General features: G+C 38.5%; 2 pseudogenes; both read left to right on the top strand.

Annotated features, from left to right (window-relative positions):
• The first annotated feature begins 2,373 nt into the window (after positions 1 to 2,373).
• Positions 2,374 to 3,556, top strand: LOC113893501 (annotated as a pseudogene).
• Positions 3,130 to 4,792, top strand: LOC113898085 (annotated as a pseudogene).
• Positions 4,793 to 16,404: the final 11,612 nt, after the last annotated feature.

The following is a 16,404-nucleotide window of genomic DNA, read 5'->3' as shown; positions in this document are numbered from 1 at the left end:
ACTTTCATTCACTGGAGAAGGAAATGGCAACCCACTCCAGTATTCTTGCCTGGAGAATCCCAGGGACAGGGGAGCCTGGTGGGCTGCCATCTATGGGGTCGCACAGAGTTGGACACAACTGAAGTGACTTAGAAGCAGCAGCAGCAGCAAAAGATAGCAGCTAGAAAGTTTTCCCCCAAAATTGAACCAAATTGATCAAACTCTAAATTTTTATTATAAAAATGATATTCAGAGATTGCCAGTCACATTTTATGATTAGGAAAAATACATTTTTCAACAAATATGCTGTTGATAAAAACAAAATTTTACTTTTGATTGTGGATCAGAAGTGCCTGCCTTAGTTTAGTATATGACTAAGAATCAATGGTTATAGTACAGGGAACTCTACTCAATATTCTATATATTCTTTTGTAATAACCTATATGGCAAAATTATCTGAAAAAAAATGGACATATGTACAACTGAACCACTTTACTATACACTTGAAACTAATACGTAAATCAACTATGTGCGTGCTAAGTCACTTTAGTCATGTCTGAGTCTTTGTAACCCCAAGGACTGTAGCCAGGCTCCTCTGTCCATGTGATTCTCCAGGCAAGAATACTTGAGTGGGTTGCCTTGCCCTTCTCTGGGGATCTTCCTGACCCAGGGATCAAACCTGTGTGTCTTATGTCTCCTGCATTGGCAGACAGGTCCTTTACTACTAGCACCACCTGGAGCACCCCAATAGAAAATAAAAATTAAATTAAAAATTTTTAATGGTAAATAAATCAGTGATTGTTTTTCTGTCTACAGCTACAGACTAGCCCCACAGTGCCATTTTCCAGTTCAGTTTGAAGATGTGTACATTGCATTGAAATGTTTTTTACACCCCCAAATTCTTGAAAGATGTGTAAATCCTGGAAGAATTGGTATCTCTGGAGACAGTACTAGAGGGAATTTAGCTGCAAGAGTGACCCAGCAGGTAAGATGCCCAGCATTTTCACTTAATAGGTTTTCTTTTATCTTTTATTAAAATTTTTGATTCTTACTTCTAAATTATAAATACAATGTCAGTATTTTTTCCTTTACTTATTTTGAGGAACACTGAGGTGAACAATTTTATACTTTAATACTTTTGCAAAATGCTGATATAATTTCCTGTATAGTATATAAGCATTTTTAAGAAAGAAAATCAATAAATTACAGCAATAACTATAATTAGGAAATCAAAGTATTTTATTTAATCTGAGTATATTCATAATATATATTCAGAATATTATATATTATAATATACTATAATATGTGTATGTATCTTACTAGAAGCAAATATAGGTCATCACTGAGAGAAGGCAACCTGATCCTAGGTCTCAATTTACTCCAAAAATTAATTTTTCATTTCAATAATCAATAGAAAGCTGAAGGTAAGCAGGTATATAGACAAAGATGAAAGTAAGAACTAGTTACAGGGGGAAAAAATCACCCAGATTCAGATATCATTATCCTTAGAAAAAATGTCTTAGTAGAATCTGTTTAGTAGAAATAAAAATATATTTTAAAACTTAGAAATATGCTCATGGAAGAAGCTGTAAATTATGGATTATTCAAAAAATAAAGAAATAAAACTTAAATATACAAAAATATTAACCTTCAAAGTTAAGCATTTAATACAGACTTTAAGATTACTTGTAGAGCGGTTTTAGATTCATGGCAAAATTGAGAAGAAGACAAAAATTTCCAGACTACCCTCTGCCACACATACATAGCCACCTTCCTTATCAACATCTCCACCCAGAGTGATTCATTTGTTTCAGTTGACGAACTTATATTTACACATTATCATCATCCAAAGTTCATCGTTCACTCTTGGTTTTACAATGTAGATATTTGTTATTATATTGACTGCAATACAATATAGAAATTGGAAGACAGACCAGAAAAATTGTAATACTGAACAGCTAGATTAAAAGAAAATACAAAATGAAAATAGACATGTAAGCATATGGAGGAAAAGACTAATATGAATATATCTTTCTAATCTGAGGACAAAATGAGGACATATATTTACAAATAAAATTAAAGAGAATTCACTACCCAGCCTACTGTCGCTTTGGATTTTAAAGAGGATGATTTCAGGCAGGAGAACATTAACCCCAGATGGAGGACCAAAAAGACAGGAAGGGGCTCTCCCAGTATGGTCCAATGTTAGCTAACACTTGCTGTGCTCTTTATCACGGGGAAACAGTGGACTACAAGAGACAGCTGTATCTGCCTCTATTCCCAACAAGCTCATGTTCGGGTTCCCACACCAAAAAAAAAGCCAGGAAATTTTTATTAATCCTTTTTTTTTTTAAGTTAATATAAAGCTATGGCAAAAACGAACCTGAACTTTACTAACACAGCTGGAACAATCTGCAGTGGCGGCGTCATCTGTGGGAAAAGAGATTTAATGTAGTTGATTTTCTGTGGTTGTTGGTGGGTCACTAGTCTCACGGTTATGGAAGCTGCACATTTTTTGGAGGAAAACCAAGAAACTGCTGGAAGTTTGCTTCTCCATGCAGCAGCCCAACACAAACCAAGCATCTGGGGATCTTCTTACAATACCAAAATCAGAGTGGGTCATATTTTTGAAGACTGCAATATTCAATCATGTAACAGAAACTGACAAGCAGGAAGCTTATGTACTCAGTGAGAGTAGTATGTTTGTCGCTAACAGACCGTTCCATTTTGAAGACATATGGTACCATCCTCTGGCTGAAAGCACTGATTCCCTTGTTGAAATTTGCTAGGGATTACAGTGGATGTAGCTTAATTTAAAGCTTCTTTTATTCTCATAAGAATTTCATGAAGTTGTCTCACCAAGGGGACACCCCACAGGAATTTCCAGGCAAAAATAGACTTTTTAAATGCAGTTTTCCCAAATGGAACAGCATATTGTATGGGACACATGAATTCTGACTGTTGGTACTTTGTACACTTTGGATTTCCCAGAGAGTTGGGTCATCAATCAGCCAGATCAAACCCTGGAAGTTCTGATGAGTGAGCTTGACCCAGCAGTCAATTTAAAGAAGGAAATCATATGGTTATGTTAATAAGTGTGAACTGTTTACAGATAATACTCAGCATCTATAAATACAAAACAAATAGGAAATGGTGAATGGAAGAGAATTTCCTAACTTTGAAAAAAAGTATGTAAACAAAAACACTTAGAAGAAACATCATTCTTATTGGGTAGTTATTAAGTTTTCTCTTGAAAATTGGATGCACACTACCACTACCAAATTGTATCTGAAGTCCTGGTCAGTACTCTGAATGATGAGTGAGCGATACTATTTTTCAGTGTGATAATCAGTTTGCCTTCTCTTAAATAGGCCAGCACTTCAGGCATGTCCAAGACAAAGTTGGTAGTGTTTGGAAAAACAACCTTATGAAAGTCTGAAAATTTTAATTTATCCAAACATTACTGTGCAACAAAAAAGAAAAAAACATGGGTTACTAGATACATGTCTTATGACGGGTAGAATAATCATTTTGTCGCAATGTGCTCAGAAGCACATTGCAGGAAAATTAGCCTAGAAGAAAATGATAAAATTTTACTGTTGTTGGAAAGATAAGGACTAGACCTAGAAAAGATAGAGCAGTGCTGAAAAAAATTAAAAATTAAAAGTTTCACACTGTTTATAATCTTCCAAGATCAAACATCTCTTCAGTATGAGAGCTATCTCCTTCCCATCACAATGTTTGATGACATACTTAGATACTTAAAAGAGTCTTAAAAATGAAAAAGAGGATCAAACACCTGCAGGTTACATAAGTATGCAATTCATATTATAATAAAAGATACTTTAACAAGGTTTATGAGGAGAGTACTGATTATTTTTGTTTTGAAAATTTAAGTTTATATTTAGTTTATGGGCATCTACTACTAAAATTTACTTGATATTAATATTTTTATTCTTTTACCAACTGTGTAAATATGTTATATATTTAAGGATTTTTAAATTTAAGAATGCCTTTTTTGCATTGTGTTTTTTTTCCATTAAAATGACTTATACAATCAACATATCCTAGTATTTTTCAGCTCTTAGACGATCCAAATGTCAAGATCAAACTCAGGGTTTGATCTTTAATATATCCTGTTCTTCAGAATTTTCATTTCGATTTACCATCATATTGAGAAAACGCACCTTAACCAGTTCTGTCGAAATCATTCATGGTCAGATTCTGGAGTGAATATATTACTACAGATAGATCAGTTAAGAAAGCAATGCTTTCCAAACAACTCATTCCTCTGGAAGCAAGCAATCTGTTCAAATTTAATTGGAGTTCTTGGCTCTCTGAGACGTTTAAGAAAGGTCACATTTATAAGACTCCAATTCATGGTAGTTCAGAGCTGGCTAAAAAATATCCAGGGATTCTAGATGTGACACTTCACCTTCACTAGCTGATAACCACCAGTTGTGTGGTCTACCTCTGACTTACTTATGTCACCACTTGTCAATATGATGTCTTAAGAGATTATGGCCTCATGTATGTTACTCAACTTCAGAACTCTGGAGTTCAAGTGGTCCATAACCACATAGAGGGTGCATTCCATGGAATACTTTCTTTTCTTTTTACTAAGGTTGGTTACACTGCATCAATCAGTATATTAATTGGCTACATGAAAACCTGTAGTAAAAATCTGATCAATATAAAAAATGTAAACCCTAGTGTTGTAGGAAAAGCCTGCAAAGAATTCACATTAAGAATGTGTGTTTTATAGATCAGTCTTCCTAAATCTACATGCATGTAATTGTTGTTATTGTCAATGAATGTTTTTATACATTAGTCTCAGAGTGGATTCACTCACTTTTGTTTCTCAGAATATATTATTTTCTTTTTCTGTTATCTTTTTTTTTTTAGGCCGTGCCACATGGCATGGGGGATTTAGTTCCCTTAGTCCCAACCAGGGATCGAACACGCATCTCCTGCATTAAAATTGTGGAGTGTTATCCACTGGACTGCCAGGGAAATGAAGTGAAGTTGCTCAGTCATGTCCAACTCTTTGCAACCCCATGGACTGTAGCCTACAAGGCTCCTCTGTCCATGGAATTTTCCAGGCAAGAGTACTGGAGTGGGTTGCCATTTCCTTCTCCAGTCTGTTATTTTTATCATTTTTAAAAGGCTAGGTTTCTTACATTCCTTTCATTTTCCTTGCTTGATAAATGTTATTTCAGCTAGAAGAAATATGTGCTAGTTTATTACAAAGGATTTACTCAGCATGATTTCAGGTCCTTGGAGAAGATCCATTTATTGCTAGCATGAATGAAGTTGTTGCTGCTGTTGCTATTTAGTCACTAAGTCATGTCTGACTCTTGTGACCCCATGGATGGTAGCCTGCCAGACTCCTCTGACCATGGGGTTTCCAAGGAAAAAATTCTGGAGTGGGTTGCCATTTCCTTCTCCAGGGGATTATCCTGACCCAGGAATTGAACCTCCATCTCCTACATTGTCAAGCAGATTCTTCACCCTGAGCAACCAGGGAAGCCCAAACACTGTCATTGGATTTCCCTTCGCTGGTGGTCAAGTGGTTAAGAATCTGCCTGCCAATGCAGGGAACACGAGTTCGTCCCTGGTCCTGGATGATTCCACATGCTGCCAAGAAACTAAGCTCGTACACTAAAACTATTGAGCCCAAAACAGCAAAGTTAGCTGAGGATGTTTATATAAAACAAGCAAAATCATTGCTAAATAAATGAATGGATATGAATCTGACAAGAACAGTGGCCCAGAAGCATAATTTATGTATTATTTTTATGTATATTCTCTAAAATTTTTACCTCAGCTCAGTCACTCAGTCATGTTCAACTCTTTGTGACCCCCATGGACTGCCACATGCCAGGCTTCCCTGTCCATCACCAACTGCCAGAGCTTACTCAAACTTATGTCCATGGAACTGGTGATGCCATCCAACCATCTTATCCTCTGTCATCCCCTTCTTCTCCCGCCTTCACTCTTTCCAAGCATCAGGGTCTTTTCCAATGAGTCAGTTCTTTGCATCAGGCAGCCAAAGTATTGGAGCTTCAGCATTGGTCCTTCCAATGAATATTCAGGACTGATTTCCTTTACGTTTCACTGACTGGATCTCCTTGCAGTCCAAGGAACTCAAGGGTCTTCCCCAACACCACAGTTCAAAAGCATCAATTCCTCGGCACTCAGCTTTCTTTATACTCCAAATCTCATATCCATTACTACTAGAAAAACCATAGCTTTGACTAGATGGACCTTTCTTGGCAAGTATGTCTCTGCTTTTTCACATACTGTCTAGGTTGGGCATAACTTTTCTTCCAAGGAGCAAGTATCCTTTAATTTCATGGCTGCAGTTACCATCTGCAGTGATTTTGGGGTCCAAAAAAAGTCTGTCACTGTTTCCATTGTTTCCCCATCTATTTGCCATGAAGTGATGGGAAAAGATTCCATGATCTTAGTTTTCTGAATGTTGGCTTTTAAGCCAACTTTTTCACTCTCTTTCACTTTCATCAAGAGGCTCTTTAGTTATTGTTCACTTTCTGCCATGAGGATAATGTCATCTGAATATCTGAGGTTATTGATATTTTTCCCGGCAATCTTGATTCCAGCTTGTGCTTCATCTGGCCTGGCATTGCACATGATGTACTCTCATGTAAGTTAGATAAGCAAGGTGACTATATACAGCCTTGACATACTCCTTCCCTAATTTGAAACCAGTCTGTTGTTCCATGTCCATGTTCATGTTGCTTCTTGACCTACATACAGATTTCTCAGGAGGCAGATAAGATGGTCTGGTATTCCCACCTTTTGAAGAATTTTCCACAGTTTTTTGTGGTCCACACAGTCAAAGGCTTTGGTGTACTCAATAAAGCAGAAGTACATGTTTTTCTGGAACTCTCTTGCTTTCTCTATGATCCAACGATGTTTGCAATTTGATCTCTGGTTCCTCTGCCTTTTCTAAATCCAGCTTGAACATCTGAAAGTTCCTGGTTCATGTACTGTCGAAGCCTGGCTTGGAGGATTTTGAGCATTACTGTTCTAGCATGTGAGATGAGTGTAATTGTGTGGTAGTTTGAACATTATACCAGAAGCAGAAGATATTGAGAACAGGTGTCAAGAATACACAGAAGAACTATACAAAAAAGATACTGACCCAGATAATCACAATGATATGATCACTCACCTAGGCCAGACATCCTGGATTGTGAAGACAAGTGGGTCTTAAGAAGCATCTCTACGAACAAAGCTAGAGAAGGTGATGGAATTCCGGTTGATCTATTTAAAATCCTGAAAGATGATGCCGTGACAATGCTGTATTCAATATGCCAGCAAATTCGGAACACTCAGCACTGGCCACAGGACTGGGAAAGGTCAGTTTTCATTCCAGTCCCAAAGAAAGGCAATGCCAAAAAATGCTCAAACTACCACACAATTGCACTCATCTCACATGCTAGTAAAGTAATGCTCAAAATTCTCCAAGCCAGGCTTCAACAGTACATGAACCGTGAAATTCTAGATGTTCAAAAACTGGTTTTAGAAAAGGCAGAGGAACTAGAGATCAAATTGCAAACATTCATTGGATCATTGAAAAATCAAGAGAGTTCCAGAAAAACATCTATTTCTGCTTTATTGACTACTCCAAAGCCTTTGACTGTGTGGATCACAACAAATTGTGGAAAATTCTGAAAGAGATGGGAATACCAGATCACCTGACCCGCCTCTTGAAAAATCTGTATGCAGCTCATGAAGTGACAGTTAGAACTGGACATGGAACAACACACTGGTTCCAAATAGGAAAAGGAGTATTTCAAGGCTGTATATTGTCACCCTGCTTATTTAACTTCTATGCAGAGTATATCATGAGAAACACTGGGCTGGAGGAAGCACAAGCTGGAATCAAGATTGCCAGGAGAAATATCAATAACCTCAGATATGCAGATGACACCACCCATATGGCATAAAGCGAAGAATAACTAAAGAGCCTCTTGATGAAAGTGAAAAAGGAGAGTGAAAAGTTGACTTAAAGCTCAACATTCAGAAAACTAAGATCATGGCATCCAGTCCCATCACTTCATGGCAAATAGATGGGAAACAGTGGAAAGAGAAAGAGACTTTATTTTGGGGGGCTCCAAAATCACTGCAGATGGTAACTGCAGCCATGAAATTAAAAGACACTTGCTCCTTGGAAGATAAGTTATGACCAATCTAGATGGCATATTAAAAAGCAGAGACATTGCTTTACCAACAAAGATCTGTCTAGTCAAGGCTATAGCTTTTTCAGCAGTCTGTGAGAGCTGGACTATAAAGAAAGCTGAGCACCAAAGAATTGATACTTTTGAACTGTGGTGTTGGAGAAGACCTTTGAGAGTCCCTTGGACTGTGAGGAGATCAAACCAGTCCATTCTAAAGGAAATCAGTGCTGAATATTCATTGGAAGAACTGATGCTGAAGCTGAAACTCCAATACTTTGGCCACCTGATGCGAAGAACTGACTCATTTGAAAAGACCCTGATGCTGGGAAAGACTGAAGGCAGGAGAGAAGGGGACAACAGAGGATGAGATGGTTGGATGGCATCTCTGACTCAATGGGCATGAGTTTGAGTAAACTCTGGGCGTTGGTGATGGACATGGAGGCCTGACATGCTGTAATCCATGGGGTCGCAAAGAGTCGTACACGACTGAGTGACTGAACTGAACTGAAGTGATTTCATATTCCCTGGTTCCCTGGTGGCTCAGATGGTAAAGAGTCAGCCTGCAGTGCAGGAGAATGGGGTTCATTCCCTGTGTTGGAAAGATCCTCTGGAGAAGGAAATAGCAACACACTCCAGTATTCTTGCCTGGAAAATCCCGTGGACAGAGGAGCCTGACAGGCTACCATCCATGGGGTCACAAAGTGTCAGACATGACTGAGCGACTTCACTTTCTTCTTTTCTTCTTATTTCGTATTTAAGGCTGTTACAAATTGCAATAATTTATTTGTAATTTTCATTTTCTTATTATTGATATCAGGAATATAGAAGTGCAATTGCTTTTATATATAGAGAGATCTTATATCTCAATACCTTGTTTTAATTTGCTTAGTAGTTCTAAAACTTCTCAATGAAATATTTATGACTTTCTATGTAGATAATCCTGCCATCTGTGAATAATTATCCTTAAAAATCTGCTTACTTTTTATACATCTTTCTTGTCTTATTGCACTGCCGAGGACCTCCAGTATAACGTTAGGGAAAGAAAGAGTGGCGAGAAAGGATATTTTTTTTTGTTTTTTCCAGTGTTCAGATTTTAATTATTTGATATCAAGTCTACTATTTAAGTGTTTGATATTAGGTCTGTACTTTGGAGTTGCTTTTTACCAGTGTGTATATTCTCTTCTCCTTCAAGTTTCACTGGGACAAGAAAATAATTGCTGAATTTTGTCTAATATGGATGCTACATAAATTGATATGATTGTAAGCTTTTTTTCCCCTTTATTCAGTTTATCTGGTTGTTTAATCTGCAAGGTTAATTTTTGTACTCCAGAGATGAAGTCCATAATGGCATACAATACTTTATTACTTTCTTTTACTTTTTATTACTTTTTCTTTCTTTCTTTGTTAAGAACAGATTTTTATTCCAATTAGAGACTCTTAATTGTGCTCCATAAGCATCAGGGTACATGAAAGTCAGTAAATGACTTTGTAAATAAAACTCATTTTTATCAACTGCCATCATGACTCCTCTGCTCTCTGCTGAAGAAGAGAAAGCATCAATGCAAAGTTCTGTCAGGTGGGGTAGAAATGCACAACAAAGAACACAGCACAAAGTCCTTTCATGTGTGAATTCCCCCCCAGCCCACAAGACCAACACTGTATCATCCCGTTCAATCTATTACCAAGCCTATTATATTGATAAAGGTCTTTGAGAACCTTTGTTAGCAGGGCAGGAATAGAGAATGCACACGTGGACACAGAGGAAGGGAGGGAAGGGTGAGACAAAGTGGGAGAATAGCACTGACATACACTTGTGGGAACCTCCTGTATAGCACAGGGAACTTAGCTTGGTCACTACTTAGCTTGTAGTGTCCTAGAGGGGTCAGATGAGGGTGGGTGGTAGGGAAATTCAAGAGGGAGAGGATATATGTATACATATAGATGATTCACTTAGTTTTACAACAGAAATTAACACAATGTTGTAAAGCAGTTATACTCCAATTTTCAAAAGGTAATGATTTGGAAAATGTGAACATGTAGCAACTAAGAATAGCTATTGGGCCAGAAACTAGTAACACTTTAGAAAATAGATCAGCCATACAGCAGGGATATAGAACATGATAACATGCCTCCCAGAACATGATAACCCTGTCTGAAACACATTTCTAAGTTGCTTTTTTAAAAATATGTGTGTATTTATTTGATTGCACCAGGGTTAAGAAACAGCACATAAGCTCTAGTTCCCTGACTATACTGAACCTGGGTGCCCAGCGTTGGGAGCACAGAGTCTTAGACCATGGACCCCGGGAAAGTTCCTCCTAAATTGTTTTTACAGACACCAGACTCCAACACTAGGAAACTGTTAACCACAAGTACATAAACCTCAGACTGGTTGGTACCATAAGGTTGATGATGTTGATCCAAGTATCTCCCTTAGCCAGCAACCAATCAGAAAAAAGATCCAAAGTCTTATCAGGCACCCTGCAACCCACCACTAATGTTGCCTTTAAAAACCCTTCCCTGAAAGTCATTGGGGATTTCACGTATTCTGAGCACTGACTGCTCATTCTCCTTGCTTCAGTTCAGTTCAGTCACTCAGTCATGTCCCACTCTTTGTGACCCCGTGGACTGTAGCACACCAGGCTTCTCTGTCCATCACCAACTTCTGGGACTTATTCAAACTCATGTCCATTGTGTCAGTGATGAAATCCAACCATCTCATCCTCTGTCATCCCTTTTTCCTCCCACCTTCAATCTTTCCCAGCATCAGGGTCTTTTCAAATGAGTCAGTTCTTCGCATCAGGTGACCAGAGTATTGGAGCTTCAACTTCAACATCAGTCCGCCCAATGAACATTCAGGGCTGATTTCATTTAGGATGGTTTGATCTCCTTGCAGTCCAAGGGACTCTCAAGAGTCTTCTCCAACAACACAGTTCAAAAGCATCAATTCTTCTTTACTCAGCTTTCTTTATAGTCCAACTCTCATATCCTTACATGACTACTGGAAAAATCACAACCTTGACTAGATGGATCTTTGTTGGTCAAGTAATGTCTCTGCTTTTTAATATGCTATCTAGATTGGTCATAACTTTTCTTCCAAGGAGCAAGCGTCTTTTAAGGCAAACCATTCAATATCACACTAATCCAAGTCTATGCCCCAGACAGTAATGCTGAAGAAGCAGAAATTGAATGGTTATATGAAGACCTATAAGACCTTTTAGAACTAACACCCCCCCCCCAAAAAAAAGATGTCCTTTTCATTACAGGGGACTGAAATGCAAAAGTAGGAAGTCAAGAAACACCTGGACTAACAACCAAATCTGGCCTTGGAGTACAGAATGAAGCTGGGCAAAGGCCAACAGAATTTTTCCAAGAGAACTCACTGGTCAAAGCAAACACCCTCTTCCAACAACAAAAGAGAAGGCTCTACACATGGACTTCATCAGATGATCAACACTGAAACCAGATTGATTATATTCTTTGCAGCCAAAGATGGAGAAGCTCTATAGAGTCAGTTAAAACAAGACTGGGAGCTGACTGTGGCTCAGATCATGAACTCCTTATTGTAAAATTCAGGCTTAAATTGAAGAAAGTAGGGAAAACCACTAGACCATTCAGGTATGACCTAAATTAAATCCCTTACCATTATACAGTAGAAGTGACAAATAGATTCAAGGGACTAGATCTGATAGAGTGCCTGATGAACTATGGATTGGAGGTTTGTGACATTGTACAGGAGACAGGGATCAAGACCATCTCCAAGAAAAGGAAATGCAAAAAAACAAAATGGCTCTCTGAGGAGGCCTTACAAATAGCTTTGAAAAGAAGAGAAGTGAAAAATAAAGGAAAAAAGGAACGATATACCCATTTGAATGCAGAGTTCCCAAGAATAGCAAGGAGAGATAAGAAAGTCTTCCTCAGTGATCAGTGCAAAGAAATAGAGGAAAACAATAGAAAGAGAAAGAGTAGAGATCTCCTTGCTTGGCACCATGCAATAAATGCTGTACTTTCCTTTACCACAATCCGGGGTCAGTTGATTGACTTTGCTATGTGTTGGGTAAGCAGACCCCAATCTATGTTCACTAACACTAGCAGATGATGTTCTGAGGATGACCGATGTTGTCCTTTAATTTATGTAGTTCAGAAAGTTCAACTTTTCAATGATGCAGGAACATGTCCAAAACCACATGTATGATGGCCACCCGGCCCCATTTCGGATGCCTGAACCACAGTTTTATATCTTGTCAAAACAAAGAACAGACATCAAACATGACTCTTACATTCCTTCAAGGTTTCAAAAGAGACAGAATAGCATGTACATAGTAAGACAGCACAACATTTGTAAAGAAAACCTCATGTTCAGTAGTACTAGCATTAGCGAAATAGGAAGGGGAGCATTTATCTCTACCTTCAAATTTGGACATCCTAAACAATCTGGTGACTGCATTCTTTTTTTAAATTGGTTAAAACAGATGGATGTTTGACAGGCCATAAGACAGATTGTTCTATTTGGCAGAAAGTTCAAGCCAAACCATGTATAATCCAGGGTGACTTCCGCATATCACAGTATATGAAAATTTCTTCCATCAAAATGATCACCAAGTACATGAAAAGGTACTCAATATGACTAATCGTCAGGGAAATAACAATTCAATTAGTGAGATATCACCGCACACCAGTTTGGAGGGTGATTTTTTAAAAAACCAAGAGAGAAAGGTGAAGATGTTGAGAAAAGGGAAACCCGATCCCATGTTAGAAGGAATGTAAACTGGTTCCTCCACCAAGAAAAATGTTATGCATTTTCTTCAAGAATTTATTTCTAATTAGTAGCATGTTAATGCAGAAGTTTAGTTTTCATGTATCTGTTTTAATCTGAGAAAGGTTTGCCTTCGATAGGCAAGATATTTCTCACAAATTTTATTACTTATACTATTACTAAATTCACCTGAATGTCTTTAAAATTAAAGTATGTATTTTAAGGGAGAAACTGTTAAACAAAGCAAGAAGAAAGAGACAGTGACAGATAGAGAAGTGTAATAGTTGATCTTTAAACATTTCACCCTGAGTCTTAACCTGCTCTTTCATCCTGTCCAATGCCTTCTCCCTGTTGTCAAGTAATAAAACAACTATAAGAAAATTTGTTTCTTTTTGTTTTAACACTGAGTTAAGCGCCAGGCAGAGAACACATACCAGGTAAGAAATTCAGTTAGTCATTTTCAGAGGAGGAAAAGCAGATGTTTTTAAGAACTAAAGAGTGAAAGGGCATACTCCACAATGATTATGGGCATTAAGAACTGAAATGCAGCTGTTTATGTGGTACTGATGACTCTGGCGTGCTGCGATTCATGGGGTCTCAAGAGTCAGACACGACTGTGCGACTGATCTGATCTGATGACCCCATAGGTTAGTATACAAGGCCCCTTGATCAATTGTCAGGAAAGAATTTCTAGTTAAATTCAGGTCAGTCAGTCAGTCAGTTCAGTCGCTCTGTCATGTCTGACTCTTTGTGACCCCATGAATTGCATCATGCCAGGCCTCCTTGTCAATCACCAACTCCCGGAGTTCACTCAAACTCATGTCCATGGAGTTGGTGATGCCATCCAGCCATCTGATCCCCTGTCCTCCCCTTCTCCTCCTGCCCCCAATCCCTCCCATCATCAGAGTTTTTTCCAATGAGTCAATTCTTCACATCAGGTGGCCAAAATATTGGAGTTACAGCTTTAGCATCAGTCCTTCCAATGAACACACAGGACTGATCTCCTTTAGAATGGACTGGTTGGATCTCCTTTTAGTCCAAGGGACTCTCAAGAGCCTTCTCCAACACCACAGTTCAAAAGCATCAATTCTTCAGTGTTCAGCTTTCTTCACAGTTGAACTCTCACATCCATACATGACCACTGGAAAAACCACAGCCTTGACTAGACAGACTTTTGTTGGCAAAGTAATGTCTCTGCTTTTGAATATGCTATCTATGTTGGTTATAATTTTCCTTCCAAGGAGTAAGCATCTTTTAATTTCATAGCTGCAATCACCGTCTAAAGTGATTTTGGAGCCGAAAAAAATAAAGTCTACAACCGTTTCCACTGTTTCCCCATCTATTTCCCATGAAGTGATGGGACTGGATGCCATGATCTTAGTTTTCTGAATGTTGAGCTTAAAGCCAACTTTTTCACTCTCCTCTTTCACTTTCATCAAGAGGCTTTTTAGTTCCTCTTCACTTTCTGCCATAAGGGTGGTGTCATCTGCATATCTGAGGTTATTGATATTTCTCCCACCAATCTTGATTTCAGCTTGTGCTTCTTCCAGTCCAGCGTTTCTCATGATGTACTCTGCATATAAGTTAAATAAACAGGGTGACAATATACAGCCTTGGCGAACTCCTTTTCCTATTTGAAACCAGTCTGTTGTTCCATGTCCAGATCTAACTGTTGCTTCCTGACCTGCATTATAGGTTTCTCAAAAGACAGGTCAGGTGGTCTGGTATTCCCATCTCTTTCAGAATTTTCCACAGTTTATTGTGATCTACACAGTCAAAGGCTTTGGCATAGTCAATAAAGCAGAAATAGATGTTTTTCTGAAACTCTCTTGCTTTTTTGATGATCCAGTGGATGTTGGCAATTTGATCTCTGGTTCCTCTGCCTTTTCTAAAACCAACTTGAACATCTGGAAGTTCACGGTTCATGGATTACTGAAGACTGGCTTGGAGAATTTTGAGCATTACTAAACTACCGTGTGAGATGTGTGCAATTGTGCAGTAGTTTGAGCGTTCTTTGGCATTGCCTTTCTTTGGAATTGGAATGAAAACTGACCTTTTGCAGTCCTGTGGCCACTGCTGAGTTTTCCAAATTTGCTGGCATATTGAGTGCAGCACATTCATGGCATCATCTTTCAGGATTTGAAATAGCTCAACTGGAATTCCATCACCTCCACTAGCTTTGTTCGTAGTGATGCTTTTTAAGGCCCACTTGACTTCACATTCCAGGATGTCTGGCTCTAGGTGAGTGATCACACCATCATGATTATCTGGGTCGTGAAGCTCTTTTTTGTACAGTTCTTCTGTGTATTCTTGTCACCTCTTCTTAATATCTTCTGCTTCTGTTAGGTCCATACCATTTCTGTCCTTTATTTAGCCCATCTTTGCATGAAATATTCCGTTTGTATCTCTAATTTTCTTGAAGAGATCTCTAGTCTTTCCCATTCTGTTATTTTCCTCTATTTCTTTGCATTGATCGCTGAAGAAGGCTTTCTTATCTCTTCTTGCTATTCTTTGGAACTCTGCATTCAAATGGGTGTATCGTTCCTTTTCTCCTTTGCTTTTCACTTCTCTTCTTTTCACACTATTTGTAAGGCCTCCCCAGATGGCCATTTTGCTTTTTTGCATTTCTTTTCCATGGGGATGGTCTTGATCCCTGTCTCCTGTACAATGTCATGAACCTCATTCCACAGTTCATCAGGCACCCTATCTATCAGATCTAGTCCCTTAAATCTATTTCTCACTTCCACTGTATAATCATAAGGGGTTTGATTTAGGTCATACCTGAATGATCTAGTGGTTTTTCCTACTTTCTTCATTTTAAGTCTGAATTTGGCAATAAGGAGTTCATGATCTGAGTCACAGTCAGCTCCCGGTCTTGTTTTCGCTGACTCTATAGCACTTCTCCATCTTTGGCTGCAAAGAATATAATCAATCTGATATTGGTGTTCACCATCTGGTGATGTCCATGTGTAGAGTCTTCTCTTGTGTTGTTGGAAGAGGGTGTTTGCTATGACCAGTGCATTTTCTCGGCGAAACTCTATTAGCCTTTGCCCTGCTTCATTTCATATTCCAAGGCCAAATTTTCCTGTTACTTCAGGTGTTTCTTGACTTCTTACTTTTCCATTCCAGTCCCCTTTAAAGAAAAAGACATCTTTTTTGGGGGGGTGTTAGTTCTAAAAGGTCTTGTAGGTCTTCATAGAACAGTTCAGCTTCTTCAGCGTTACTGGTTGGGGCATAGACTTGGATTACTGTGATATTGAATGGTTTGCCTTGGAAATGAACAGAGATCATTCTGTCATTTTTGAGATTGCATCCAAGTACTGCATTTTGGGCTCTTTTGTTGACCATGATGGCTACCCCATTTCTTCTAAGGGATTCCTGCCCACAGTAGTAGATACAATGGTCATCTGAGTTAAATTCACCCATTCCAGTCCATTTTAGTTTTCTGATTCCTAGAATGTTGAC

The sequence above is a fragment of the Bos indicus x Bos taurus genome, chromosome 1, assembly GCF_003369695.1.
Source record: "Bos indicus x Bos taurus breed Angus x Brahman F1 hybrid chromosome 1, Bos_hybrid_MaternalHap_v2.0, whole genome shotgun sequence".
NCBI lineage: Eukaryota > Metazoa > Chordata > Mammalia > Artiodactyla > Bovidae > Bos > Bos indicus x Bos taurus.
Note: the sequence above shows the minus strand (reverse complement) of the source record. Positions and strands in the feature narration are given on the sequence as shown.